The sequence below is a fragment of the Pezoporus wallicus genome, unplaced genomic scaffold (assembly GCF_028554395.1).
Source record: "Pezoporus wallicus isolate ANWC-B61680 ecotype Strahan unplaced genomic scaffold, APGP_CSIRO_Pwel_v1 contig_227, whole genome shotgun sequence".
Taxonomy (NCBI): Eukaryota; Metazoa; Chordata; class Aves; order Psittaciformes; family Psittacidae; genus Pezoporus; species Pezoporus wallicus.
Genome location: NW_026635704.1, coordinates 9,631,737 through 9,647,852, shown reverse-complemented (window position 1 = coordinate 9,647,852; position 16,116 = coordinate 9,631,737).

Genomic DNA, 16,116 nt, shown 5'->3' with positions numbered 1-16,116 from the left:
TGCCTGGGACATCCCCTTCCCCCCAGCCTTGCTCCAGCCCTGCTCCCACTGCCTAAGAATCGCTTTCTTTCTGGAAACCCTGGAGGGAGTTTCCTCACTAGCAGTGAACATTTTGGGGATGCACCTGGGCAGACCTGGACCTACCCTGGATGAGATGGCACCAGCAGGTGACTGATGGCACAGGAGAGCCTGCACAGGTGCCACTTACAGAGGCACGCCTGTGGGTGCACACCCAGGACGTGGAAAATTCCCTTTCCCAGGATACACCACACTTATCCTATGATGATAAAATGAGGTTTTAGCAATGTTGCTTTCGTAGCTGCCTTTGCTGTCTGCCCTGGCAGCAGGCAGGCAGAAGGATATGCTCCTTGTCCTCATCAGGGAGCTATTCACATTGCAGGGCACCCATGACTGCTGCATGTGTGGAGGGCGAAGAGAAGGAGAAAGATGGACTCTGCTTTTTCACTCCTCACTTAGCAGCTGCAGTGAAAGATGGACTCACCCAGCCTGTAAGAAAAACCTAAGTGTCACCCAAGTCTCTTGTTTAACAGTGTTGGATACTGCTGCTGTCTTCCCCTCCCAGCCCATGGGAAATCAGCTGCTGCTAGGTGCACAGCAGCTCCAGCGAGGGTCCTGGGTCAGCAACAGCAGTAGGAACGTGCCAGGCCTCCTGGAGCCAGGGTACAGCTGTCAGCACAGGAGGCGGGTGCCAGAATTACACCAGCACCTCATTAACCTGGAGAAGCAGCTCTGCACAGCGGACGAGGCAGGGATGGCCAAGGAGGGGGAGGCCAAGCTGCTGCTCCAGCTTCAAAGCCCAGGCCATAATTGACAGCTCCATGCTGGCAGCAGCGAAGGAGAAATCTGTAGACTTGTCCTCCCAGTGTGAGGAGAGAGGCTCGTGGCTCTCTAACAACCTCGCTTCAGCATCACCTTCCTTTTCATGTGCGTAATAGCTACCAGCAGCAGCATCTCCTGTCAATTGCTGACAAAGGATCCCACCTGGCACCATGCAGATGCTGCCTCACGAACAACAGGCCACCAAGAGAGAGGTGCTGAGTGTTGGAAGATTTATAGGAATCAAACTCTTCTTTGTAAGAGAGAAAGAATGTGGGTGGCAAGAACAAAAAGGATGGGAATAGAAAAAAGTCAGGGAGGAAAACCTGCTGTGAGGATGTATAAGGAAATAAACTACAGGAAAGAAAACAGTGGCCCAGCCAGGCTGGTGCAGTGAGTTGTAGTGCTGCGCTGTTTTTGGTCCCCGTTCTGGTGGTCCCACACTGATGCTGCATATTATCCCTGGGGACCAGAAGTGGGGCTGTGACGGGATTCTACTGCAGTGGCAGTGAAATTCATTGCTTGTTGCCTTTGCCATCATGATCCTACTGACTCCTGGTATATTTAACCCATCAGTCCTTCACAAATTCATGATACCCCACTGAGGTTTGTGTGGGGAACTTGAACTATTTTGCTTATGTATGCTATAACTTGTGATTCTTAAATAAGTCCATATGCAAGTTGGTCTGACACTGAGATGATGTTACAGCAGTACTGTCCACTCCCGAAGTCTCTGCAGCCAGCAAATCTGCAAATCTGCTGCCTTCTACCTTGTTTTGTCTTTTGCTTTTAAACAGTGTCAGGATCTTCAGCCACAGACACTGCCTTCTAGATGGAGGTCTGAGTTTCCACAGGTAGCTCCTACAACTCTAACACAAGTTCCTAGTAACTGTCATACCCCTTCCTCCAGGAGGGGCCAGTAGGTGAGAGGAAGGACCCATGCCATGGCATTTTACCCAGATACTTCTCCACCTTTCTTCTCATCAATTTAAGTTTCGAAAAGTGCGGAGGGCTTTTCCTCCCCTCTGACTGTCAGGAAGTGTTGATGCCAAGTAGCACTGCATCTATGACCACAGACACAGCTCTGCAATATGTCTTCATTTTTCACCTTTTTGTTTTGCTGAGGCACAGCCCCTGTTGCTCACCTGGCAAACTGAGTCATCTGACATTACATTTGCACTTTCCCAGAGGCCAGCAGGCTTCAGCTACTAAGCCATCATCATCTAGCCTCCCCCTATGGGCATAATATGCTAATTTATACCCACAATCAAGCATCTGTGATACCATTTGTGCTGCAGATACTGTGGAGGGAATTGATGGTTATTCAGATCCTGTGTTAACTGAGGAAAAACTGATTTATTTCCCCACTGAGTGGAGCAGTTACTAAAACCAGTGTGGATGAACTCTCCTTTTTCAATGTGCCTTGGCTGCATGCTAATAGTTTGGAGTCTAGGTGACTCATTCATTGGAGAAACTTTGCTCTCTGAATTATTCACTTATTCAGCCTACTAAGCCAGATAATAGGAGATGGCAGAAACTTTCCTCATCTCTCAGAGGGTATATTAATATCTTTTAAACATTCATATTCTGCCCAAATATATATATTTCAAGACTTATTTGTGCCTGTGTTCTTTTTCTTTAGTTGGTTTGATACTCTTTTGTTCTAACTTTGCTTGTATCACAAAGGTTTGGCTGGGAATAGAGTCACGCTTCCACACAAAGAAAGAAGACAGGTTTCCTTTTTTACACAGACACAGAATCATAGAATCATATTATCTGTGACAATACTCAACACTTATTCCCTAAGATGGAGAAAATCCTAACACAACTGCTCTCTTTCCTGTCCTCTAGACATTGTTTGCATCTAAAGATAACAGCCACTTCAAATCTAAAACACAAATATCTCTATATGATTGAATCCTTCATCCTCATTTACATAGATTACAGCAGCTTTTCTCTGAGATAAAATCCAGGATACACATTATTTCTTGTGTCTATTCAAAATAGATTCCATGACACCTTTGTAGCTCTCTTTTTCCTTACGCTGATCCCCATTTCAGCTCCTGCCTCACAGTCCTTTGCTGCACCAGCAGCAAGCGTCCCAAAGTGCAGATCTCTTCTCCCTGCCCTCCTTTTCCCAAGAGCCCTGCTTTTCTGTCTGCTTTGCTTCCCATTCGAGCTACAAGGAGCAAATGAACCTGCTTCTCTCTCCTTTTCATGCTACCTTCTGCAAAATCCCCCCTCCTGGAGCGGGCTCTCTCTAACACAATGCTGGTCACTCGCTGCTGGTCACAAAGTGTTCCCAGCTCCTCCAACAAAGATGAATCACCAAAGCCCTGTATTAGGGACATGAGCTTTAAGCAACCTGATTTAAAGGAAGGTGACCCTGCCCATGGCAGGGGAGGTTGGAACTAGATTATCTTTGAGGTACCTTCCAACCCAAATCATTCTACGATTCTATGAAGACCCTGCACAATGGCAGGGATTTTAGCATTGCTATTGCTTTTATATATGTATCACTGCACATTCATTTAGTACCGTATATTCTGTTAATGAGGAATAATACTGAATTCAATGACAGACAAGATAAGTCTGACCCACCACCTTCTGTCCCTCTTCAGGACCCAATTCTCTCAGGATCTCTGAAGGCTGAGAAGGAGTCACAGGTGGCTGACATGCCCTTCATGTACTAATTTTACTTTATTCTATCGTTTATCAAGGCTGTTAGCACTTCTTCAGGCAAGGACCAGATCATTCTGTGATTATAAAGCACCTAGCTCAGGAAAATCTTGGTCTAGCTTATCTGTCAACCTCCAGTTACATGAATCATCATAATACCTGATTGCATTCCGTTGGAGCATCCCAGGTGAGAAAGTCAATCAGGGACCAAATCACTTTGTTGCACTGTCTATTGAAACAGACTCTTGTCCCAAGTTCCTCTACAAAACAAATAAAACATAAAAATATACAGGAAGTCTTCACTCATACTGATTTTTTACCATTTACTCTAATTATAGTGCAATTGGAAAAGGTCGCATGTAATGACAGTAATAATGTGATTAGGCATAATTTCTAACATATACGAGGACAGTTTCTGATCACCATAAGGTGAAATGTATCTTTTTTTTTCCTGCTGAGGCTTATTTGTTCTGAGCCATTATTTACCTCTGGCTCTTCATAACCCTGCTGTGCTAATACTATTTCAACAGAGATTTTTAACATTTAATGAAGGCACTGTGTCAGATTTTAACCAACTGACTTTTATATTTTGCATTGCTCAACTTAATTTTTCCCCTTCACTTTTTTCGGGCAAAGCATTACATTTCATTTCAACCAAGTCAGTTTCTGAATAAGCCAGTTTAAAATATGTGCAAATTTTCTTGTGCCTTCTCCACTTCAGGATAATAAAGGAGCACATGAAATGAGTGTTTCTGAAGTTTGGATCTGAATGACACATTGAGAAATAAATAACATGGACAGTAACGGCTGAGAGAAAGAAACGACATGGTGAGTGCTGTTTTAAGAATTTATACTTTCAGAGAGGAGACAAAGGGAGACTGTGGCTGGCCCATGAATATGACCATGAGAGAGTCCCAAAGGAATTCCTTCTTGCAAGCCATAGCAATACCCTTTGCATGTGGTTGATCTCGTAGCGTCAAGAAGGAGTGAAAAGCCAACGTGTATACAGAGGCACTGGCAGAAACAAAACCTAAGATCTTCCTCAGAGGTATCCAGAGTCCTATGGGTCCATGCTGCTGTACTATCTAACTCAGAGCAATATGCCATCCTTTTACAGCAGGTGAGTAAAGGAGAGACAGTGTTAAATTTTCTGGCATCTAGTTTAACACATCTTCCATTCTGGGACCTTAATTATATCCAGGTGGTGTCCAGGTGCAGTTGTCTGGACTATCTCCATTGGGCACATTTGCTTATAGAATAGTCTGGATGGTGGGTTTGGGGCTTTGTTGTTTTAGAAAAATGTATTCTCCTGGCCATTCATTACTGGCTTCCACTTTTCCCAAATTTTCCCTATGTCCCCAAACTGAGTAACAGCTAATCAAAGCCATAAATAAAAGAAGCCTGCTTTGACAACTGAGAACACTTCTAACATAGTTTATATGACATGCTTGGCCTCACTGATTTTTCTGAAATCCACAGCAAGGACACAATTTAAAGCATGCAATATTATTCCTGAGATGAATATAGCTGGATTTTGTTGTTGTTGTCATTGAGACCACTGAATTTCACCATGAAATTTAAAAAATAACCTGGACTTTCTAAGCAGTTTCATGAGAAAGAAGCCACAATAAGAAAGAAGGATGACACCAATATACAAGAGCTTGAGCACAGAAGAAAAAATCCTTGTTTGGGGACAAAGGCATTTTCCAATGATCAGCCATTGAATTCCACCAGCACATTTGGCTATCCCCAGCAATCTCACTATGGTCATTTAAGAGCTGTCTGAAATATTGTTATGGCAAACTATGACAGCCTAGATATAGGTTAGCAAACAAATGTTTCTAATGGTAGTATGGTCTGACAATACCATTAGCTGGGATGGCCAAGTATCTTCATCCCTAGCAACTTTCATTCAACAAACATTGCCTAGACTTGGTTTGGTTCCTATTAAAGGCACTATACAAGATAGATGATTATAGAAAGTATCTTTCACAAAGTTATTACAAACTGGTTCAGCTTAAATTAAATGGGAAATACAGCAAAAATGTTTCGTAAGTTAGAGCATAGATTTGAAAGAACAAAAGCACAGATAAGTCAGTCAAACTGAATACTGAATACAAAGAAAATATACAGCTTCCCTATGACAAAGAACACCAGCAGGTTCAAATAAGAAGAATGAGAAAATATCTTGCCTTAAGTTAGGAAAGCTCAGCCACACGATTTTTCAAGTCTCCTAGCAAATCTCTTTGATAAACTGTTGCAGACAGTGCCACAGGACTCAGGAATGGTAAGGGTATGACCTGCAATTAAGAAGGTGAAAAAATTGACCCATATTTACAGGTCTATTAGAGCCACTTGAATAGCTTGCTAGGCTTTAAAATAGTGTTCAGTGGGGAGTCTAATTAATGATGCAGAGGTAAAAGCAATATGGGATAAAATGCAACATGGGTTTACTAAAGGTAGACCTTGCCAGACTCACTCAATTTCTTTTTTTGAAAAGGTAACTATGAGGGCAGCAGGGGAGGTATTTCCAGTAAAAATAGGGAAGCATTCATGTCTTTGTATGAGGCCCAGGTGATACCATATGGAAAACTGCATACAATTCTGGTCACCCACATTTCAGGGAGATACCTTCCAGCTGGAAGAGACACATAGAGGTCAGCATGAAGGTTAGGAAAATGGATGTGAGACTTCTGGCTGTTCAGCCTAATGAGGGGGGATGCGTCTGCGAGAAGCAGCCTGGGAAAAAGAGACCTCTCTAAAACAAAAGACAACACTGGCACAGAACCTATGCATACAAAGTGGTCGAGAGTAAATGCAGGTTGGAAAGAAAACAAGCTGCAAAAGCTTTGCAGCTCAGGCAAAGGTTTCCAAGAAGAGTTGTGAGACAGAAAGCTAATTACATCTCAGGGTGAGCAGTGGGTATGTGAAAATGATGGCTGCACAAAGTGACCTGAGAGTAAGGAACCGTCAGATGCTCAGGGATTGTCTTTGTTTCCTCAGTTCCTACTCTGTGCTTTTCAAAGACCATTGCTATGTTTTTATGTAAAACACATGCTCTGACCCAACTTTTGAATCAAATTATTCAAATTAGATCATCTTAAGAGAACAGCATGAAACTAGCATTGCGGTTACTTCTGCAAAATGGGGATCAAATGCAAGGTTACTTGAAAACCAATATAAGTGGGCCATTATAGCACTTCACATAATTTGTATTTAAAAATTCCTGTACTTTAATGTCAGTGAATATTACCATAAAATAATTTGTCACATCTGTAAGTTAATAAAATCAGGAATAGAAATGAAGCCCGGCATCAATACACTTGGTATAAGTATAGCCTGGATGTTATTAGCCTTTAATACAGATTTCCTATGTGAGTAAGAGAAGATGCAAAGATTCTGTTTCCAGTTAAATCAGTTGGACAAGAGTCAAGCACTCCCCCACTCTTTGATTTCTGACCAGGTTGTGACAGAAATATGATGGCTTACAGTGCTCTGCAGGTGCACAAAGTCTAGGAGACCCTGACATAGAAAAGGAGGCAAAGCCCTGGGAAAAAGCAAAGAAACAAGTTGGTTTCATCTTATGTCCACTACCACTTTCAGTATTTGCCACCCTTAATGTCCAGTTTTCACTAGACATGGACCACATTATCACATAACCAGTCAGCAAAACAGGACCTGTCAGAAGCAGCAGACAGGAGGTGGAGTAGTAGGAGGCACTGGTGGCTGCTGACAGTGCCCTGGACCTGTGAAAGCCTGTGTCTCACTCTTGTAGGGCAAGGTGTGGTGAATGCCATGCATAACAATTCCCATTTCACTGCCTCAGAAACATTCCCTGCCATTTAAAATCTGTCTTTCTTTAGAACTCTGTTAAGAAGGAAAACAATTGAGAATTGTAGTGCTGTAGTTTCTGTGCTCTCACTCCCTCAGAGAATCAGAAGAGCTAATACAGAGAAAGAAACAGGGAAAAAGGTAAAACTTGTTTACACATTTGAAGTGTTCTCTCTTGAACTAAATGACCTTCACGGATCCCTTCCAACCAAAATTATCCTACAATTATATGAAGTGGTACTACTAGCCCCGTCAGCCTCTTCTCCCAGCCAACCATTCTTAAGGAAGCTGGAAATGATGTGGAGCAGGAAGGCTCCATTCAGTGTCAGGTACAGTCTACCTGTAAGGGTGACATGGCAAGATAAAACCATAAGAAAACTGCTTACAGCATTCCTAAACTTATGAACGCTTGAAGGAAAAAATTGAACCTTGGGTAACAGTCATTTCAGTGGCACAGGTCACTTTGAGGGCAACATAACTGCGTCAGTTTTAAAACATGCTGGAGTTGGCACAAACTCTGCTGCATGAGAAAACATTAATTGTTTTTAAATATCTAAAGGATGGTCTGCAAAGCTGTAGCTAAGCTGTGTTCAAGATTTAAAGACAATTCATTATTTTCTACTGATCTAAATCCTTAAATCATCTTTAAATCTTAGCTCACCTAAGACCTTAAAATAAAAGAACTTAAACTCCCTGTGTCACTGTACCAAGTATTAAACTGATCAGTATTTATTAAACTTAAGTATGTAAATAAAAGTATAAACTTCATATTATTAAAAAGTTGTGAGGTTTTAGAAATGTCGTGACTGAATGTGGCTCTCAGCTAACTTCACAAAGTCGGTCTGCACTCACGTGGATGTTCAAACTTCAGAGATAGCTTACTCTCTGTACTGCAGACATCCTTTAAGTTTGGAGATCCCTCTGCCACTTATGAGGCTGGAGACCACTATGAAAAGGAATAATAAAATGATAACATAGAATTTTTCTTTTATGACTAAGGCTTGTATGAGTAACTGCACTCATCATTTTCACAGACTCATAGAATCACAGAATGGTTTGAGTTGGAAGAGACCTTAACGATCACCCAGTCCCAACCCCCCTGCCATGGTCAGGGACACCTTCCACTAGACCAGGTTGCTCCAAGCCTCATCCACCCTGGCCTTGAGCACTGGCAGGGATGGGGGAGCCACAGCTTCTCTGGGCAACCTGTACCAGTGCCTCACCACCCTCACAGTGAAGAACTTCTTCATAATGTCTAATCTAAATCTTCCCTCTTTCAGCATGAAGCCATTCCCCATTGCCCTATGGCTACATGTCCTTGTGAATAGTCCCTCTCCAGCTTTCCTGTAGGCTGTTTCCTTTCAGTGGTGTTTTAGTCACACACTGTACAACAGTCATCAATGCTGTGAAACATAAATAGGCTTGCAGTTAGTCTTCTGCTTTCTTTTTCAAATTTTCCTTCATTTTCCAGAGAAACTTTACTTTCCCCACTCTGTGTGGAGTAGCCTTGTACTTCCTCCTATCACATCTTCTGTTGTAAGCAAGGAAGCTCTGCTTCCTCTTTCTGTTCCCTTAATAAAACCACACACATGGAGGGAGAATTTTGCTTTCCCTGATACTGAAAAGATGTTCAGAGCAGTTAAGGATAAGAGAAGGAAAAGAAGGAAAGAAAAGAGGCTTTAAAGGACTAGCAGCTCCTGTTACTGGAGCCACCCTGAATGCTCCAGTTCAGGGGGGATTCATGTCTCAGCAGGGAAAAAGGACTTCAGCACCTTCATACACCACAACAGTGCAGGACACAACCCAAGTGTGTGCTCAACCGAAGGTCTTCCATACCGGCCCTCATCTCTCATCTCTTTGCTTCACCTTTCAAACAAACCCTCAACCACACTCCCTCCTGACTACTACATAACCAGATCATAGCCTAAGAAAGCATCTATAGCTTAATTTGAGGTATTAAAGAGGAGTAAGTAAACTTTGGAGCAGGAATTAAACTACAGTTTGGAGGTCAAGGGAAAGAATTTTTAAAGCCTGAAATTCATTGAAAACCAAAACAATCAGCCCAGCTTTGAATTCACAAGCCCAGGGAAAATCATAAATCAGGCAAACCTGCCCTTGATGTTCGTTGTTACACACCAAAATCATTTAAAGTTGGAGTCCCTGCAGGTTGGGCCATCCAGGTCCTTTTGCACATGGTATCCAGCTCTTGAAAGTTGCCTTCTGGGCATGGTGCCGTGTTGCCCACCTCACATCTCTGCCCTCCTCTCTTTGGGGCAGGGCACGGCTTTCAAATTCACCTCATAGCATAGAAGCCCTTTCTCCCTATCAGAAAAGCTAAATTGAATGCCAAGTGCCTTGACTGTCAGCAAAATACAGCTGATGGCAAGAGCCACCAGGACAGTCTGAAGCACAACATTTCTCTTTGTGGGCTGCTGCCCCACTGCAGGCTCAACCAGCAGCCCTTCAGGTGCCATGGTGGCAGCTTTCCTTTCAATTAAGAAATCTAAACCAGGAAGAGCCACAGAGAGGCAGGAATTATGCAGGGCAGCTAAAGAGGACGAGGCAAAGACTAATGGCCTGAAGCGAGAATGAAAGACAATCCAAGATGTAAAGATCCTAACACTAAGTTCCACCAAAAAGCACCCATGGGAACTCTTACACTGACGATTTTTGCTCTGGGAGGATCAGGGGGAGGAAGGAGAGGAGGTGATGGCCTATATGAACACTTTGTGCCTTCCAGTGCAAAAATAAACAGACTAGCTCCAGGACTACAGATCACTACAGAGAGACTTTGAGTTGCTCCACTGAGGGCGACATAGTCCTCTCTATCTGACATGACCATAAAGTCGTGACACTGTGTCAGCAGTACAAAAGTCCAATTCGCACTGTTCCCTCTCTGGATATTTCTTAACACAGCCAATATGTCAAAAATGAGAAAAAAACATTTTTTTAATCCCAGCAATCTAATAATCTGCACCAATTTTTAAAAGGCACTTAGCTAAAAATGTAGTAAATATAGTAAATTTGGAAGACAGGAAAGGAAAAAAAGATGGACTTTATTTAACCTCCCAAATATTTTCCAGCCCAGAACTGGATGTAGGATAGAACTGTTGCTTTGCTGGCTCCCTTTCTTGTTAAAAATACATCCAAAGAATTCTGCTAGATCTCTGTGGTAATTGATTTAACTGATCTTCAAGACAGTCTTTTCTAACATCTATGAAGCTACGTAAGAAGAGACATTCAGATATCCTCAAGGTCTTTATCAAAACCTGAGGGTTTTTGCTACTTTGCAGTTTTAGAATCATGGAATAGTTAGGGTTGTAAAGGACCTTAAGATCATCAAGTTCCAACCCTCCTGCCATGGGCAGGGACCCCTCACACTAAACCATGTCACCCAAGACTCCGTCCAACCTGGCCTTGAACACCACCAAGGATGGAGCATTCACGGCTTCCCTGGACAACCCATTCCAGTGCCTCACCACCCTCACAGTAAAGAACTTCTTCCTTATATCTAATCTAAACTTCCCCTGTTTAAGTTTTAACCCATTACCCCTCGTCCTATCACTACAGTCCCTAATGAAGAGTCCCTCCCCAGCATCCCTATAGGCCCCCTTCAGGTACTGGAAGGCTGCTATGAGGTCTCCATGCAGCCTTCTCTTCTCCAGGCTGAACAGCCCCAACTTTCTCAGCCTGTCTTCATACGGGAGGTGCTCCAATCCCCTGATCATCCTCGTGGCCCTCCTCTGAACTTGTTCCAACAGTTCCATGTCCTTTTTATGTTGAGGACACCAGAACTGCACACAGTACTCCAAGTGAGGTCTCACAAGAGCAACTTAGAAGTCAACTAGCAACTGCCCCTCACATTCCCTATTTGGTTCAGACTTTTCTACCATTCATGATCTGTGTGATCCAAACAGAAGTATGGCAATTCAACACATTAAATTTGAATATGCCAGCAGTCTATGTATGGGTGCGTATGTAGTCTATGTGTCCTTTAGTCATCCATAAAAAAGACTCTGTATTTTTACCTATTGGAGCACCAATACGTGAAATGCAGTTTATTGCTCAATATTCCAGGTGAAAAGTTTAAAAAGGTAGCCAATATTTTTGCCAGATTAGAAGTAGCAAAACTCCCCTGAGCTGATGACTAGTACTGGCTCAGCACTCCAGTGCAACAGGAACAAAATGCACAATCACTCCTCAAACACAGCTACAGTTTTAGTGTCATCCTCCTCTCACTTCCCAGTGTCACTGGAAGCCTGAATCCCTATCAGTATGAGTGACAGTAAACCTACTGATTTCAGCCTGTGATCCCAATCAAATTAGATTTTTTTCCCTAATAAGTCCTGCCCCTCAAAAATAATACAAATAATGCAAACAGTTAATTTTCAGAGGTGATACCTATTAACTTCCATGGCAATATTCCAGAAATTAATTTGGCTCAGGTCCTGTAACATAGGCATTTGCACTGACATACTGTCTTTGTACGTACTCGAGGACTGATTCTACTTGCAGTCAGTTGTCAAAAGCGGCAGAATCAGTTCAATGTAAATGTCTCAGCAGGTAACTCCACTAATTTTAACAGTTACAGACAGTTTCCCCCATACAAAGGGCTAAAGACAGAGCTAAAGTTGCTAAGACCCTTAGCATGCCAGGGAAAGCAACAGAAGTGAGATCTGTCCTGCTGGGGAAGTCATCCAATCCCAAAAGCCCAGCTGAGAGATCTCTTGAAGTTGTTCACTGTACAGATCAAGGCAAGATCCTACTCCACTCTAGCTTGGCACAACTTTGCTAAAGTTACTGCAGGTTTACCAAGACAGCCAAGCTAAAGCTCTGATCTCTAGAAAATGATGGAGAAACATATCCAAGTACTCACATACAAAGCTGAGCTGCAGCTTCAACATTGTAAGCTGACCCAAAAGTAAGCTGCTTACAAAGAGAGGTCTCAGCAATTCTGTTACACCAGGTGCTAGCAATTCCATGCTTGTGTGATAAGCTAGATAAGGTACTCACCCTAAACTAACCAACCAAACAGAAAACTAATTACTTTTCATCTAGATCAGTTCCTAGACTGAATATCCTGCATAGATGCACAGGCTCTCACCTAGAATGGCAGTGGGGCAGGACCATGGGGCCAGGGGCAGCAGCAAGAAGGTAGGAGAGACAAATAGATATTTTAGCACCATTCCACTATTAAATAGCTTAAAGCAATCATGAGAGAAAAGCCTTTTATATCAGAGGAGAGGGCACATTGTTGAGGTCCTGCTTTCAGCTCAGTATTACTTGTTCTCCTTTTCCATGAGTGATATAAGGCTCTGCTTTAAATGCAGAGCACAGGACACTTTCTATGTACGACAATTTAGGATGAAGTCCTGCACTAACTTATGATTATCTGCATTACTAAAATCTTCCTTTCTTTGCCAAGGCAATAATCCCCTCCCCTAATCTTTTCTGCAGCAGAGTAAACACTAGATGTAATATAACAGATCTGGTGGCGTTTTAGCAGAAAGTGCTGGTGTCACATCATGCAGGATTGTGCGTATAAATGGCACCTTTTGAAAGGATTTGCAAGGTTTAAACATGCCATGTAGCACTAGTGACATCTTCAGGAACATGCAGGTTGAAACAGTGAGAGGAAAAAAATCCCAAGAATGAGGCTTCTGTGAGAAGCTATCATAAGGAAAACTAGCAGATGCACTCACAGTGCCTGCATTCACAAGCTTACCTGTGGATGAGCATGCCCTCTCAACTGCTGTCTTAAGGGGTGAAATCAGGGGTTTAGCTCATCTAAATAATGCTCTGGGGAAGCTTCTCACTTTGTTGGTAATGCAGGTGCTTGGGGAAAGCAGACTTGTTTTAGAAGGCACCTACACAGCAGTGTGACTCTCCTCCTTCCTAGGAGTAAGAAAAGCATTGTCTTTAGGGGGAGGTTGTGTTTCTTCCTTGGTCAGACGTAGATAGGTGTTCAAGATATACCAGTGTGAAGAGGACAAACATAAATCATTATACATTATCCTACAGGCTGATTTTAAAAGCTCCACAGCTCAAGAGAGAACACATCAATGAAGAGTCACTATTGGTTATATTGAGTCTTCTTGCAACTGAGAACTTTAACAAATACTCTTCTTTAATGATAGAGTGATAAGGGAGAGTTAATCAGGGAGCACATATGCACATGAGAGAAGATCAGAGCACTGTGCAAACAACAGCAAGAAAGTCTGATCCAGCTTGAAGGATAGTAACCACATCCTGAAGAAGGGGGGAAATTCTTGAGATGGCAATCCCTAGATTTGGTGATGTAAGGAAAGAGGCAGTCTGCCTTTTTCATTCTCTTCTGTTCAAGAAAGCAATCCCTTCTGCACGGAAAGAAACTGGACTTCACCTTCATCTTCTCTCCTTATATGATGTTGTTCCAGATTTGCCATACAAAAATCCAGCCACTCTACTTTATAACACTTTACCCTATTTACACTAGAAAAGCTATTTCTAACTCACTTCATTAACACTGCTGACAAAACATTGTTTTTAAACTAAATGCATGCAGTTAAAATCAAGACCAAAGAGGAACTGGATTTTTTTTTTTTTGGTCTGACTACATCTGTTAAGTTTTTTTTTGCTTAAAATGTCTGACATTAATTTCTGATATTTTTAAAAACATTGCCTTAAATAATTTTTTTTCATTTTACATCATGTTTAGTTCAAGTTCTTAAAACCCTTCCAAAATATTGTGTGAGAACCTCCATATCAGCAAAGGGAGTCAGCTAGGATTGTTTACATTTATTAGGAATACAAGTCATTAGGGTTTGGCATTTGTGAGATGAGGCAGCACTGTCATTTTAGAAATACCAGGGATGAGACCTGCTTGACATGATGATATGCAAGAACCTTGGGTTCTACCCCAAAATTGCACTAGCCTAGCAGCACGTAGGCTACGAATGGTAGAGTTTGTATAAGGTAAGGGAATGTATTTGTGGCTTTGTTAGGCTGCTAACACATTACAATAGGTTTTACTTAGAGAATATTAGATTTCTGTGTAGATCTCTTAAAAAAGAAAGAAAAGAAAGACCTTTTCATAGTACAAGAAATGAGAAGGAAAACAGTAATGTAATTGAGAGTATGTTTAGTAAAAAAGCTGTCCCAATATGCCTGGGGAACCGTTGAGCAAGGCACACAGAAATATGTGCCATAGCAAATCTATCGGCAGTATGACAGTATGGAGGAACTACCTGATGCAAAATGGGAAACCAAGCACTACGGGTATACAAGAAATACGGTGAGGCTTCAAGGAAAAAAGAAAAAGCCAGCACTGAAGGATGCAATTGAAAGGAAATTGATATAACAATAAAACATTAGGATAGCACTAATAAAAAAATAAAAGGAAAGGGTGGGATCTAGAATCGTTTTGGGAGAAGAAGGACAGGAGACTCTTGGCAGGCAGAGCTGAGAACATACTAGGGAGCCCCTGATCAGACTGGATTTGCTCCACTTGCATGATTTCTTCCCCGGAAGTATTCAAAAACTGTGTAGTTGAGGCTGTCAGTGACATGGTTTAGTGGTGATCTTGGCAGTCGTGGGGTAATGGTTGGACCTGATGATCTTAAAGTCTTTTCAAACCTATTGGTTCTATGATTCTGTAACATCACAGATTATGCCACTGTGGACAACTGCAGTTCCCCTGGTATGGCTTGGGAAGAACATGACACAAACATAGGGTGACAAGCTGGAACAAGGCCAATCTCATAAGTCCAGTTAAAACCTCAACAAAATGCTAGGACAGAACGGAGACCAACCTGCAAGCAGTCATGTACCCCAGGTCACGACAACCCCAGTGTAACGGTGCTACAGGGCCCAAGGTTTATGTCAGAGGTGGGGGCCCAAGTGAGGTTGGTCATGGCAGTTAAGGCCTTTTGGGTACCTACAAGGCCCTCACACAAATAGCAATAAAACCAAATTTTCCTTACCAAGATTTGCTCAGCAAGAGGTCCTTCATCAGTTCTTTCGCTTAAAGCCCAAGGATGCTTTATGCAGGACTATGCTGTTGTTCATCAATTAAACTAAAGTGCCACGTCTCCAGTATCCAGACATTCCTCCTAGAAAGTGTAGCACTGTCTTTATTCAGTTCTAGTTTTTGCACTTAGATACACACATGAATTTTGTTTATAAAAGCTTTTTCTTCACACATTTTCATAGCAATTTTCAAGTTCTGTACTTCAAAGTAGAGTTTTACTGTGGTATTTTTAAATAGGTTCAGGTTATTTTGTTGTTATGGTTTTTTTCATGTGTAAGAAAGACAGGGAGTTGCCTGGTCAATCTCACTTACCAAACCATACATGTGTGAAAAGTCCCATACAGTTCTGCCTACCCAAAAGAGAAGAGAAATTTGCATCTGACGGTAGTATCACTTTTTCCTTTAACCAGGACCTTTTTTGATGCCTTTCATCAGCATGAACCCCATGCCGTATCTTGCAGGACCTGCACTAACCATGAGTTCAGAGCATGTGTAGGGAGAATTTCATGTCATCAGCACTTAGGTCAGTAATGCTGCTGACTTGCGCAACTTCCACAGGGACTCATGGTCCACAAGAACCTTCTTGGATTGAACCCTCCCTCTGATAGCTCCCAATATTTCTGCTGCCTTGCTCAAGGATAAGTGGTACAACGCTCTCCTGTGCCTTTCTCTGCTGGAAATAACTTCTACATCAGAAGAATAAAAAGACCAATCAGGACCCTCACATAACCACGTAATTTTTCTTGCCTATCAGCTTCTGT